This window comes from Oryx dammah, unplaced genomic scaffold (genome assembly GCF_014754425.2).
Source record: "Oryx dammah isolate SB20612 unplaced genomic scaffold, SCBI_Odam_1.1 HiC_scaffold_4, whole genome shotgun sequence".
Classification (NCBI taxonomy): Eukaryota; Metazoa; Chordata; class Mammalia; order Artiodactyla; family Bovidae; genus Oryx; species Oryx dammah.
The window spans coordinates 33,210,472-33,223,764 of NW_024070188.1; the positions used below are offsets into that span (position 1 = coordinate 33,210,472).

At 36.9% G+C, this 13,293-nt stretch overlaps 1 pseudogene; it reads right to left on the minus strand.

Annotated features, from left to right (window-relative positions):
* Nucleotides 1–3,888: 3,888 nt before the first annotated feature.
* Nucleotides 3,889–5,110, minus strand: LOC120862946 (annotated as a pseudogene).
* Between the last annotated feature and the right edge of the window lie 8,183 nt (nt 5,111–13,293).

A 13,293-nucleotide genomic window follows, 5' to 3' on the forward strand; every position in this document is an offset into this window, starting at 1 on the left:
ATCCTTTGACTCTATTTGTCACTTCCGCTGTATAATTGTAATGAATTTGATTTAGGTCATACTCTAATGGCCTTTTGGTTTTCCCTACTTTCTTCAACTTAAGTTTGAATTCTATGTATGTATAAAAATATATTTTATTAAAGTATAATTATAGTATTTTGTTTCAGGTATACAGCAAGTTGATTTAGTTGTAGACATTATATATATAGATAATATATATTTCAGATTATTTTCCACTATAAGTTATTACAGGGTATTGAATATGTTTTCCTGTGCTATATATTAAATCCTTGTTGCTTATCTCTTTTTATGTACAGCAGTTTTTTATCTGTTAATACCATAGTCCTTCTCTGGGTGTCAAATTTTTTAAGACAAAAGATTAAAAATGTTTTTTCTTTAACCTTGAAAGTATTGCTAGTGAAGGGATTTTTTTGCGTTCTCGTTAGGAACATATGCTAGCAGCTCACAGTATATTATGAAGATTACTTAAAAGGATAGAATCTCATGCTGTGCTTTTACCCTTAGGAGACCTCCCCAAATTATTAATTTTTAATACCACTGAACATCTGATTGTGTTGGAGGCAAGATAGCAAGTGTCTGTAATGGTTTGTCCAGACTTCAGTCAACAATTGTGAGCATTTTCCTAATATCTTTAGGATTGTCTCCATTGTAATTGGAATTGTTTCTAAATTATAGTTTGGTGCTGAGCCTGTGTGGTGTATATATTTTAAACACTCAAACCCTACCCCAATAAACTGGAGATGACATACACACAAGATAGTTCTCTATCCTTTTCACTTTTTGGCTTACTATGGATAGATGGCTGTTTAAATGATTTGAAGTCAGGTCTTCAACCAATTTTTTCAGGATGAGTGCTTATAAGTCTGAGCTACTTCTCATGGAAACCTCTGAGGAAAGAAAAGAGCAATTCTTTTTTCCTGATTTCTGTTGATCGTATACCTCCCTGTGGAATTTGCAGTCTTGGAAGAAAGATATCTCTAGAAGGTGAAAGTCTTCCTTATCTGGGTATAACTGATTTCTTAGATCTTTTCCACTGCCCTTATGTGGAATGCCTTTATCTTTTCCACTTCCTTTGAAGAAGCATCAAGTTTCAATGTGTCCATGAGTCTATTCTGTTGCTTCAGGATTGAAGAATCTTGTACTATTTTAAAAGAAGTCTTTGGAGTTTGGAATCATGATTTATTACCATTGCTTAGTTTCCTTTAATATTTATATTTATTATTTCTGCCAGGCCTTTTGCTTTGGGTGAACACAAACTCTTGGAGCAGATTTTCTTTTATTGCTGCTCTTAGAGCATTTAAAAAATAAATGATCAAATGGTATTCATACTTCTTGAATCATTATTTCTTGTAAAGTCTATTATACTACCTATAAAATAGATTGATTTTATGCTTTTGTTTGCTAGAAGTAGTCAGGGTGAAATGAATCAAATTTAATTTTTTTCCTTTGGGATGAGACTTTTACTGACATTTGGTTATATTTATGTATATATAGATAGTTAAAACTACTCATGTATGACAGCATTTCTGCCATGTGGAAATAAAGCTTAGGATGAGACATGGAGCTTTGACTAGAGATTTTTGGGCCCCAAGTTTTTGCATACTTAAAAATTTTTATAAGATCGCTGATGCATTTTTTTTCTCAATGTAGTAGCAAAATCTACTGAGTTTTCTGGGTAATTCATTCTTAGGAATTTAAATCTCAGTTTGTTTGGGGGACATTTTCTTTCCACTTATCTATATTTTCTTAACTGTCTTCACATATTTGCTTGCTTATACCATGTGTGTGTTAGTCGCTCAGTTGTATCCAGCTCTCTGTGACCCTATGTACTGTAGGCACCAGGTTTCTCTGCCCATGGGATTCTCCAGGCAAAAATATTGGAGTAGATTGCCATGCCCTTCTCCAGGGGCTCTTCTTGACCCAGGGATTGAAACTGTGTCTCCTTGCATTGCAGGTGGATTCATCTGAGCCACAAGGAAAGCTTCGTTTATACCATACACACACATCTGCTCTAAGCATATGAATTATATACATATTATTCAATACATATTTCTGTATATGAATGACATTTCCACTATAAACCTACAAAGTTATAGACAAATTTAAATTAATAGTTAATTTTTGAAAATTTATTAGCTGTAATCCTTGAAGATTCATGTATACTCTGTGAAAAACAACATTGTCAAGAACCAAGAATGGGCTTGTGGGTGTTTGGTGGGAGTGAATGGTGAGAGTGAAGTGTATTTGTTCTCATAATTGTATAAAGATTGAGGACTCTAGCCAGAGTATGATTTCTTAGTTTGATGTCGTAGTTTATCTGTATGAGGAAGTTGATAAATATTTGAGTGTGTTGTTCTAAAATTTTCATCTCTTTAAAAATATTTTGCTTGGATGATTTCTAGATAAGAAGTTCTTATTATTCATTGCCTCCTCAGGTGTTTTGGGGCTGATCTAGAATTTCTTAAAGTTAGTCTAGTATAGAAGTATGGTTATATTCACGCATGATATAGCTCACAGTATTATATGAATTCTGCCAAAGTACTCAATTACTCTCATTTACTTATTTATTCCATACTGAGTGCCAGTTCTGTGTAAGGAACTTTCCTAGGAAGTGGAAATAAAAAATGAGTCATAATGCCCACAATTTAAAAACTTGATCTAGAGAAATGTATCATTATATAAGTCATTTCCTACATTGCTATCACCATATTTACATAAAATAAGGTAGAGATAAACCATGTTTGTGTGTGTGCTTAGTTGCTCAGTCATGTCTGACTCTTTGTGACCCCATGAACTGTAGCCCTCCATGCTCCTTTATTCATGGGATTCTAAAGGCAAGAAATCTGGAATGGATAGCCATCCCCTTCTCCAGGGGATCTTCCTGACCTAGGGATCCAACCCAGGTCTTCTACCTTGCAGGTGAATTCTTCACTGTCTGAGCCACCAGGGAAGCCCAGATAAACTGTGTCTAGTTATGCATAAATAACTCATTAGTTTTTTTAAGAACAAAATTATTAGTGAACTTTGTATCCTATGTTTATGCCAATATTACTATATTTTTTGAAATTAAGAGTAGTTTTTGTAATTGGTTCATAAACATTGTAAGAAAATCAGTATTTTGTAATCATGCCTTTTTCCCCCATAGCCTGATGTTTAGAAAAAGTATAATTATATATATCATAATTATATATATATATTAATTCATCAGATTTGGATCTGAACGACTCTTAGCTATTTTAAAAATCAAATTTACCCAGAGAGGGAGAAATGATTTGCTTCATTTAAAGTGATTAAGAGGTAACTTAGAAAAGAATCTTCCAAAATATTTTAGGCAATGTGACATACCTCAATACTGTTTCTAAAAATGCAGTCTAAGGGAAAAGTCTCCAGTACCTATATGCACACATGCATACATGTTGCTCTCACATTTTCTGAAATAGTAGTCTACCATCATTTGAAACCCAACAGAATGGCCAAATCTGAACATCCTAAAGCTAGAGGTACCTTCAAGTGTACTTTAAAAGGAATATCATTACGAATGAAGTTTCAGTTTCACAATTATTTTAGAAAGACCAAGGAGCATACTCTAGTCTCTACTTATTTGTCTACCTAAATATAATCTGTTCTATAAAGCCCACATGTGACTCTGCTGGAGTATGTTTTAACTTGGGAGGATTTTGATACATTTTGTCAATCGATATAAAATTATTTTTGACCTCAGAAGAGATTGGGAGCTGAGAACTGTCTTAGCCTAGTGATCATAAGGTTCATTCATTCCGCATTTAATGTATAAGGTTGGTGCAAATGCAATTGTGGTTTTGGACCATGAATTTTAAATCATTATAAGTAGGCTCAAGCACATCTTTATTAATCAAAATAGGAACCATTACAATCAACATATTTTTGCCAATGGGAAATAAGTTTGTTTGTTCCTGTAGAAAAAAAATCTGTGCTTTGGGAATCGACGAACTCTTGGAAAGCATTTTCTGCCTTCTGCTGGTTGTGGAAGCATTTTCCCTGTAAAAAGTTGTCGAGATGCTTCAAGAAGTGGTAGTCAAATGACGAGAGGTCAGGTGAATATGGAGGATGAGGCAAACTTCATAGCCCAATTCATTCAACTTTGAAAGCATTGATTGTGCAACATGCAGTCAGGCACTGTCATGGAGAAGAATTGGGTCCTTTCTGCTGACCAATGCCAGCTGCAGGCATTGCAGTTGTTGGTGCATCTCATTGATTTGCTGAGCCTACTTCACAGATGTAATGGTTTTGCCAGATTCAGAAAGCTATGGTGGATCAGACAGGCAGTGGACCACCAAACAATGACCATGACATTTTTAGGTGCAAATTTGTCTTCCCTTGTGGCTCAGCGGGTAAAGAATCTGCCTGTGATGCAGGAGACCTGGGTTAGATCCCTAGCTTGGGAAGATCCCCTGGAGAAGGGAAAGGCTACCCACTCCAATATTCTGGCCTTGAGAATTCCATGGACCATATAGTCCATGGCGTCGCAAAGAGTCAGACATGACTGAGCGACTTTCACTTTCACTTGGCTTTGGGAAGTGCTTTGGAGCTTCTTCTCAGTCCAACTGAGTTGTTTGTCAATGGTTGTGGTATACAGTCCTCTTTATGTCACACGTCCCACAGTCTGATTGAGAAATGATTCATCATTGTGTAAAATAAGAGAAGACAACACTTCAAAGCAATGTTTTTTTTTTTTTTTTGGATTTGTTGTCAGCTCATGAGGCACTCATTTATTGATCTTTTTCACCTTTGCAATTTGCTGCAAATGCCAAATGACCATAGAATGCTTGATGCTGAGTTCATCACCAGCTTCTCATGTAGTTGTAAGAGGATCAGCTTCAGTGATTGCTCTTAATTGGTCGTTATCAACTTCTGGTTGCTGGCCACTGCGCTCCTCATCTTCAAGGCTCTTGTTGCCTTTGCATAACTTGAACCACTGCTGCATTGTATGTTCATTTGCAGTTCCTGGGCCAAATGTTTCGTTGATGTTGCAAATTGTCTCTACTGATTTACAACCCAATTTGAACTGGAATAAGAAAATTTGTCGAATTTGCTTTTTGTCTAACATCATTTTGCTAGTGTAAAATAAATATAAAATAAACAGTAAGTAGTGAGTCATTAGCAAAAAATAATAAAGCGAGATATGCACATTAGAATGCTGTATAACATAACCACATTTATTTAAGAATGTATAAGATTGAAGGTAGGAGGAGAAGGGGAATACAGAACATGAGATGGTTGGATGGCATCACTGACTCGAAGGACATGAGTTTGAGCACGCTCCAGAAGCTGGTGATGGACAGGGAAGCCTGGTCTGCTGCGGTCCATGGGGTCACAAAGAGTCAGACACGACTGAGTGACTGAACTGAACTGATCCAAATATCAAACAGCAAAATTCAGCAGTGTAAAACTGCAATTACTTTTGCACCAACCTAATAAAACCAGCTTTTAAAAGGTTATACATAATTTCTTTCAGTTTTTTTTCCCCCTGAGTCATTACAAATAATTTAATTACCTTTTGTTATAGAGTTGTCATTATCAAATGTTAGCTTTGCCATAAAATATTTACATTTATGATATTTTATTTGTAAATAACATCCAATCACTGTTAAATTTGTTGTTATAAATTTAAAAATCAGTCAGTACTTCAGAACTCACAGATCAAATAACTGTAAGCCACTGAAGGTGACATATTTTGCAAGTATGACATTTATTTGGAGTTGTATGCTTCGGTCTGTTTACAAAACGTTCTGCTCTAGGTGTTCCCAGTAGTAATTGATAGTAATATGTGTGGCTGCTTTTTAGCACCCTCAGTAATGGGATGCTTTTAAAAACATGCCTTGAGGCAGTTGTAAGCCACATTTAAATAATTATGACATACAGAGGCTAATGGAATTTAATGACATACATACAGTGGTGAAGTCAAAGTCACAGACCATGTGTTTCTTTCTCTGAATGCTTTCAAGAAGGTTCTATTATATTTGAGCAACTTCTGTTTTCTTCTGTGCACTAAAAACATCTCAGTGTAATTACTGTTTTGTCTGCTGTCTCGGCTGGCTGTGCTTTGAGGGAGCAGAAGCTATATCTTTTTCATTGTATTTCTAGCACTTAGCACCTATACACAATCTGGGGACTGTCCCAGATGGTCCCAGAAGTGTTTGAATAAATAGCCGAGATGCACTTCAAGTCCTTTTACTTAACTATACCCTTTGCCACAATTAGAAAAATGCAAATTCAGAACAACAATTGAAAATACCTGGAATAGATCAAGAGCAGTTAGGGCTCTCCTCAACTGCTATTCAGATTTGCAGGTAGAATTTTTCTTCAATATAATGTCTGACTAAAATTACTGATACTGGTTTCCCTTTCTTGAGGATACTTAAGGATACAATTCAGCAATAAAAATAAAATTTCTAAAAGTGACAAGATTACTGTTGTTTAGTCACTCAGCTGGGTCTGACTGTTTGCAACCCCATGGACTGTATGTAGCCCACCAAGATCCTTTGTCGTAGGATTTTCCAGGCAAGAATACTACAGTGGGTTACCATTTCCTTCCTGAGGGGATCTCCCCGTCCCATAGATTGAACCCTCATCTCCTGCTAGGCAGGCAGGTTTTTTTTTTTTTTAAACCACTGAGCCACGTGGGAAGCCCCAGTGGTGAAAATAGTTGCTGGTATTTTGGGGCAGAAGAATATTCCAAATGTCCTCATCTGTCTACCTCATCACTCTTTGTATGGATATTGGATGTTTTCTCAACCTTATGGAAAACATAGGCTTCTAGAGAAACTCTTCAATCCCTCCTTCTATACAGACATGATTCTTTACCCCATACCTTGAAGAAAATTCCTTGTATCCCCCTAGGGTTTCTCTATTCCCTGTCTTCGTTGAAAAGATGGCTTGTGTGAGTTAATCACTGGGATGCATCATTGCCCTGAATTAAGAAAAAAATAGGGTTTCAAAATTTCTGAAATAGTGGTTCCCAAGTTTTATCATGCATCCAAATCGCCTAGAGCTCTTGTTAAAATGCAGATTCTGATTCAGTAGGGCCAGAATGTGTCTGAGGTTGTGCTTCTAACAAGCTCCCAGGTGACCACATTTTGAGCGGATGCTAAAGCTACCCAAGATATTTGTGGAGTAGCAGACATGTACAGAGTGATGCTAATGCATCGGGTTGCTGAGATTGCAAGATAATTCCCTGACAAGATGATTTGCTGTTTTGGTTCTGATGTCTTTCTATTGTCTCTTCATTTCCATTTGCTTGTGGAATCATTTTTCATAGTAGAGGTCATATACTTTAATTCAATCTGCTCTATTGATTATAGAGAGGCAATAACCTTCATGATGTCAGGTTAGAACTTAAGACCTCTGGAATATTTAAAATCTAACAGCCAATTGTATCTATTATAAATAACTACAAATAAGCTTTTTTAATTTTAAAGTATATGTTTTATTTTTGACAGGGGAATGGTTTACTTGTGTATTCAAGCTAACAGTCACAGGAAATTGTTGAAATTCTTTTTTTTTTTTTTTTTGGTAAATATAGGCTGAGCTGCCTATTTCCTTTCCTGTTTTGAAAGTACACCTTTTAGTGGCTAACCTTAAATGTTATTATAGGGATTTGCTCTGAATTATGATCAAAGTCTTGTAGGGCTGGAAGTGTTCTCTCATTGAAAACAAGTTTGCATTCTAGAATTCAGCTCCAATAACAATGATACAAAAATATTCTTTGGGCCAAAATTTTAAAGGTGTCACAGAGAGTGGTATAAGACCCTTTTAACTCAATAGACCTAAATGTTATTTTCTCCTTTGCTTTCAGATGGTACCTTCTCTCTGAGTTAATTCTGGGCTAGAGTTATTTTGCTTTTATAAAGAGATGTGATTGGTGGAAACAATGTTTCACCTGATGGTGTACAGGGTATTAGTTATACAGGATGACATGGTCACACATTTTGTGAAAAGGTTAATAAAGACTGAGAAAAGTATTGTCCTCCCCATGAGAGCTTATATTATCAGAGCTACATTTATGCCCCAGCAGGCAAGTGTACCAGCCTTGTGACTACATATCTTTTATCAAAAGAACTCATTTCTGATATACACTGGCAGAGAATAAGAGAAGTGGCCATAATTATGAGTTCAAGACATTCTTGCATTTTGGTCACCTTGAGTTCTGTTATTTCTTCTGGTTAGGAAGGCTCAAGTACCTCAGTAGTAATGACAATAGTTAAGTCTTTTCTGGAGCATCTTTCTGGAAGATACTACCTGATAAGTATTCATGAATCAAAAAGACAAGTGGATGAATGCTCTCTAATTCATGTTTATCAAGAACAGTAATTACTACATTTTACATATCCGTTTTGGGATAATGTATGCATGCATAAAAATAAACACAGTTCCAGATGAATAAATTCTTGTCAGAAGAATGATTTTAAGACTGTAAGCCAAGTGTTTTGCCTATTATTAACCAAACTACTTCATTAAGTAACAGAGAAGGAGGCACTGAAAGCACATTTTGTAAAGAGAAATGATTTCATTACAGTGAATAGTTTTTCACAGTTGTCCAACTAGATCAGGAAAATAGCTTTGCATTATACCTGCAAGTTCATGGGGTTCTCAAGGCAAGAATACTGAAGTGGTTTGCCATTCCCTTCTCCAGTGGACCACATTCTGTCAGAACCCTCCACCATGACCCACCCATCTTGGGTGGCCCCACAGGGCATGGCTTAGTTTCATTGAGTTAGACAAGGCTGTGGTCCGTGTGATTAGATTGACTAGTTTTCTGTGATTATGGTTTCAGTGTGTCTGCCCTCTAATGCCCTCTCGCAACACCTACCATCTTACTTAGGTTTCTCTTTGGCCACCTCATGAGAAGAGTTGACTCATTGGAAAAGACCCTGATGCTAGGAGGGATTGGGGGCAGGAGGAGAAGGGGACGACATAGGATGAGATGGCTGAATGGCATCACTGACTTGATGGAGGTGAGTTTGAGTGAACTCCGGAAGTTGGTGATGGACAGGGAGGCCTGGTGTGCTGCAATTCATGGGGTCACAGAGAGTCGGACACAACTGAGCGACTGAACTGAACTGATACCTGCAAGTATCTGTTTAGAAGAGTATAGAAAAGGCTTATATTTGCAGAAGTTTCTGTTAAGAACTGAAGTGATTGTAACTTGATTCTTTGTGTGGCTCTCTGAACATCATTTCATTCTTGGTAAAGTGGTAAACTGCAAGATTAAGCTTTTTATTTTCTTTATGTGATCTTCAAACTGAAGTCACATCTCTAAATTGAACTTCACCTGTGGATCAAACTCTGTCTTTGAAGTAGTTACTGAGGCTTTTTACCCTATTCTTGGGAATGATTAATGCAGTTAGACTACTCAGCTACCCCAGATTTGCTAGTGATTTTTACGCAATGGAATGGAAATTTTTAAATAAGAAGGAATAATAAGCTAGTCAACACTTTTCCTGATGATTTGTTAGTGATGATTTGTTTTGTCATACACATTGGAGAGAACATTCCACTAAAGCAGTAAACCTTACTTCCCTTGACCTAAGAGGTGTTGCTCTTTGTTTGTGGTGATATTATTGATCTAAACTTCCTATGTGCATGTTGTGTTGCTCTTGCTTAGTCACTAAGTCTTGTCTGACTCTTCTGTAAGCCCATGGACTGTTGCCCACCAGGCTCCTCTGTCCATGGGATTCCCCAGGCAAGAATACTGGAGTGGGTTGCCATTTCCTTCTCCAGGGGATCTTCCCAACCCAGGGATCAAACCCACAACTCCTGTATTAGCAGGTGGATTCTTTACTGTTGAGCCACAAGGGAAGCTCACATATGTGCATACAGTTCCCCAAATCATACAGTATTTTTTTTTCAGAGTTATTTTGTTTGATGGCTCTTTTTATTTTTAAGCATTAGCAGTATGTCTAAGTGACCCTGAAGTGTTTCGCTCAGAAGTTTAAGGTTATAGGTCTATAGATAATTTACATGAGAACTCTCATTTATGAAAAGGACACTATTTACATGATCTAAGTGATACGCTCAGATATACTCATGAATAACAAGTTGGTGATTTGCCACTAGCTTCTCTCTTTTTATCTGCCTTTCTACGTGGTCTGTTTCATCAGCAACTGACCCTTTCCCCACCCCTCTCTCCTGTGCTGCTTGTTCCAAACTTCTCACAGACATGGAAATATTTGCAGAAGGTGAAATATCAAATGGGGTAAGTTACCAGTACAGGTGTAAATGGAGATGACCAAAGTGAAGGAGGGCCAGAGATGGGTGAGGAACAATCAAACAGAACCACATTGATCATGAAATATGGTGAGGGGGTGGGGAGGCATGAATCTGAAATGCACAGACCAATTTAGTTGCCTTGATGAGCTCTAAAAACCAGTTTGTCAGAAAAATGATGGCTAGTTCTGGCAGAACATAATACCTTCCAAGCACAAACTTTACTAAACTTTTCACTGGGCCTGGTAGAGTTCAATGAAAGGTAAAAGGAAGGGCAGTGCAGTGGGTTTTTTTTTTTTCCTTAAAAAGATAGACCATAAAGGCTGCTATGAAAAGCACATTGAAATAACTGCTGCTCATGGTGTAGCAGAAGCAGGAGCAGGTGGGGAATTAGCAGTGGAAGTCAGGAATTTTTAAGTAGAAGGGGGATTGAGTGGGATGTGTGACATAAACTTACAGAAGGGTTTGAAACATTGGCAGCTGGGTAACATGCTGGGAGAAAAAGTGCTTAGTTGAGGGGTAAGCGGATTTGCACAGGAAAGAGGTCAGTGATGGGAACTGGAATTAAGTAAAAATTATATATCAGGTTTGGATGGGACCATGGCAAACTCAAATTAGACTGAAACAGACATCTAAAGGTGTCTGTTGTATCTGGGAGAAGGGGTGTTGGGTAAAGTAAGGGGTACATAAAGTAATAATGGAAGCATCAAGCCCATTGAGGCATCCTGGGGAAAATGAGGCAGAGCATGAAAAAAAAAAAAAGTCTAGCCTCTATGTAGCAAAGTAGTGGGAATGAAGAGGGAAATAGGCCCTAATCAGTAGACTAGAATACAGGGCAAGTCGTCAGTAGCTTGAATACTCTCTTTGTGCTAAAAGACTGAGAGGCGAGCCATATAGTCTGATCTTTTCATGTGGGTGATAAGGGGCTCCACTATTTCTTCGTGTCTCTGAAGTGCTTGGCAATGCATGTTTAGTGTCTGGACCTGACAAGCATCTTTCTGAGACATAGCCCAATATGGTATTCCCTATTAGTTCTAGGGTTGGCTGAAGAGCATGTACATGACTAGTGTTCCAGGCAAGTAACTTGCATGGGTGTGGCTTGGATTGAAAGACTATATGCTACATGGGCAAAATTATAATTTATGAATAGGTACAAATAGCCCAGTAACTATTCTAAGGTTGGAAAATCTTTTAAAGCATTCTCTATTATTTACTACTTTCTTTTTAAATTGAAGCATAGTTGATTTACAATGTCATGTTAGTGTCAGGTGTTGGAATTTTTAGAATGAACTCTGTTGGTCTCCTTCTATAACCCTACTTAGGTTCTAATATTAAACTATAAAAGCAGGGAATTGAAGTAGATAATGAGAAGATCCAGTACCATATGATCACTAGTCACTAAGCAGTGGACAGCTTGAGTTTCATCTTTGATTTGCCAGTGCTGTTTAAGTCCAGGCAAGTGCTGAGATCAGCAACATCACAATTCTTATTCCATCTGAGACCTATACAAAATCCTTCAGCACTACTTTAGTCAAAAAATAGAAGTTATTTATAGCACAAAACAAATATCATATTTAAAATTTAATGGTGCTATATTTATGTTAGTAAAAACACAATATTAGTAAAATTTCATTATCATTAAGATAATCCAAATGAAAATTTGATAAACAATAATTTAAATTTAGGGCAGAGTTTTCACTGTTGTGAGGATGGTGAATATAAGAAATAGGTAAAGTTTGTTTTCAGCTGTTTTTTCAAACTCCTCCCCATGCCCCCATCACCTTCCTAGGAGCGGCTAAAGATCAGAGAATGCTTTTAGGGCCTCTTTTGAAGAGAAAAGCAATCTGATCACACTATTTATATAAAGGTGTGCATGTGTGCAAAGTCACTTCAGTCGTGTCCAACTCTTTGTGACCCCATGGATTGTAGCCTGAGAGGTTCCTCTGTCCGTGGGATTCTCCAGGCAAGAATACTGGAGTGGGTTGCCATGCACTTCTCCAGGGGATCTTTCTGACCCAGGGACTGAACCCAGGTCTTCTGCACTGCAGGCAGATTCTTTACTGCTGAACCACATGGGAAGCCTCATATAATGGTGTGAGGCACTTAGTTTGTTACCTTTCTGAGATATCTGTGTTTTCAAATAAGGACACAGAATGAGGGAAATGCACCGTAAAGCCATGATTTACCAACTTGTAGAATTTCTGGCAGAAAGAGTGGGGGCAGTAAATGATAGAAGATGCATCCCTGAACAGAATTTTTCCTGGTTCCCATAACTTCAGTTGTTATCTATTCCAATTATTTCTGAGATGAATGATAGTGCCTTGAATATCCTGAATGAAAACTGTGTCCTCCTAAGCCCCAGTCAACTTGACCTAACCCAAATGCTTCATTCTTAACAGCAAATTAACTCATTTCCTACTGAAAAAAGATGCTGAATTATTTTTTCTCAAAGAATAATTATGATGCATCTGTGATTTTTTATTTTCTAAAACTTTATCCTTAGCCCTATCAGGATTATGCAAGGTGTATATTTTTAAAGAAACTTAATTCAGTGAAAGAAGAGAGTTTTAAAATTATACTTTACATTGCTATCTGTAATGAAACAAATGTCTCCTATTCTCAAATTAGAATATATATTAAGAATATATTGAATATATATATACACAGACATACACATAAGATAAATCATTTGAGCATTTTTAGTTTTCTCTAAAACTGAATAAATCATCTCTTAGAGATTCTGTTCTTTGAGCAATACATTCTCACACATATCTGAGACATATTTAGTTAATTTTATGAAAGACAAATGGTTTATTTTTAGTAAGGAGAGATCTGTCATTGAGCTACAACCTTGAAAATAGGGAGAGCAAAATAAGCTGCCCAGAATAGTTATCATCAACATTTGTATTTGGGATAATAACATGAACATTTTTACTTCTGAATATGTTACTTTTCTACCTCCTACTCAGATATTTCTGGACAAGCAGATAAATGGTCCATTTAAAGTCACATCACATTCAATATGGA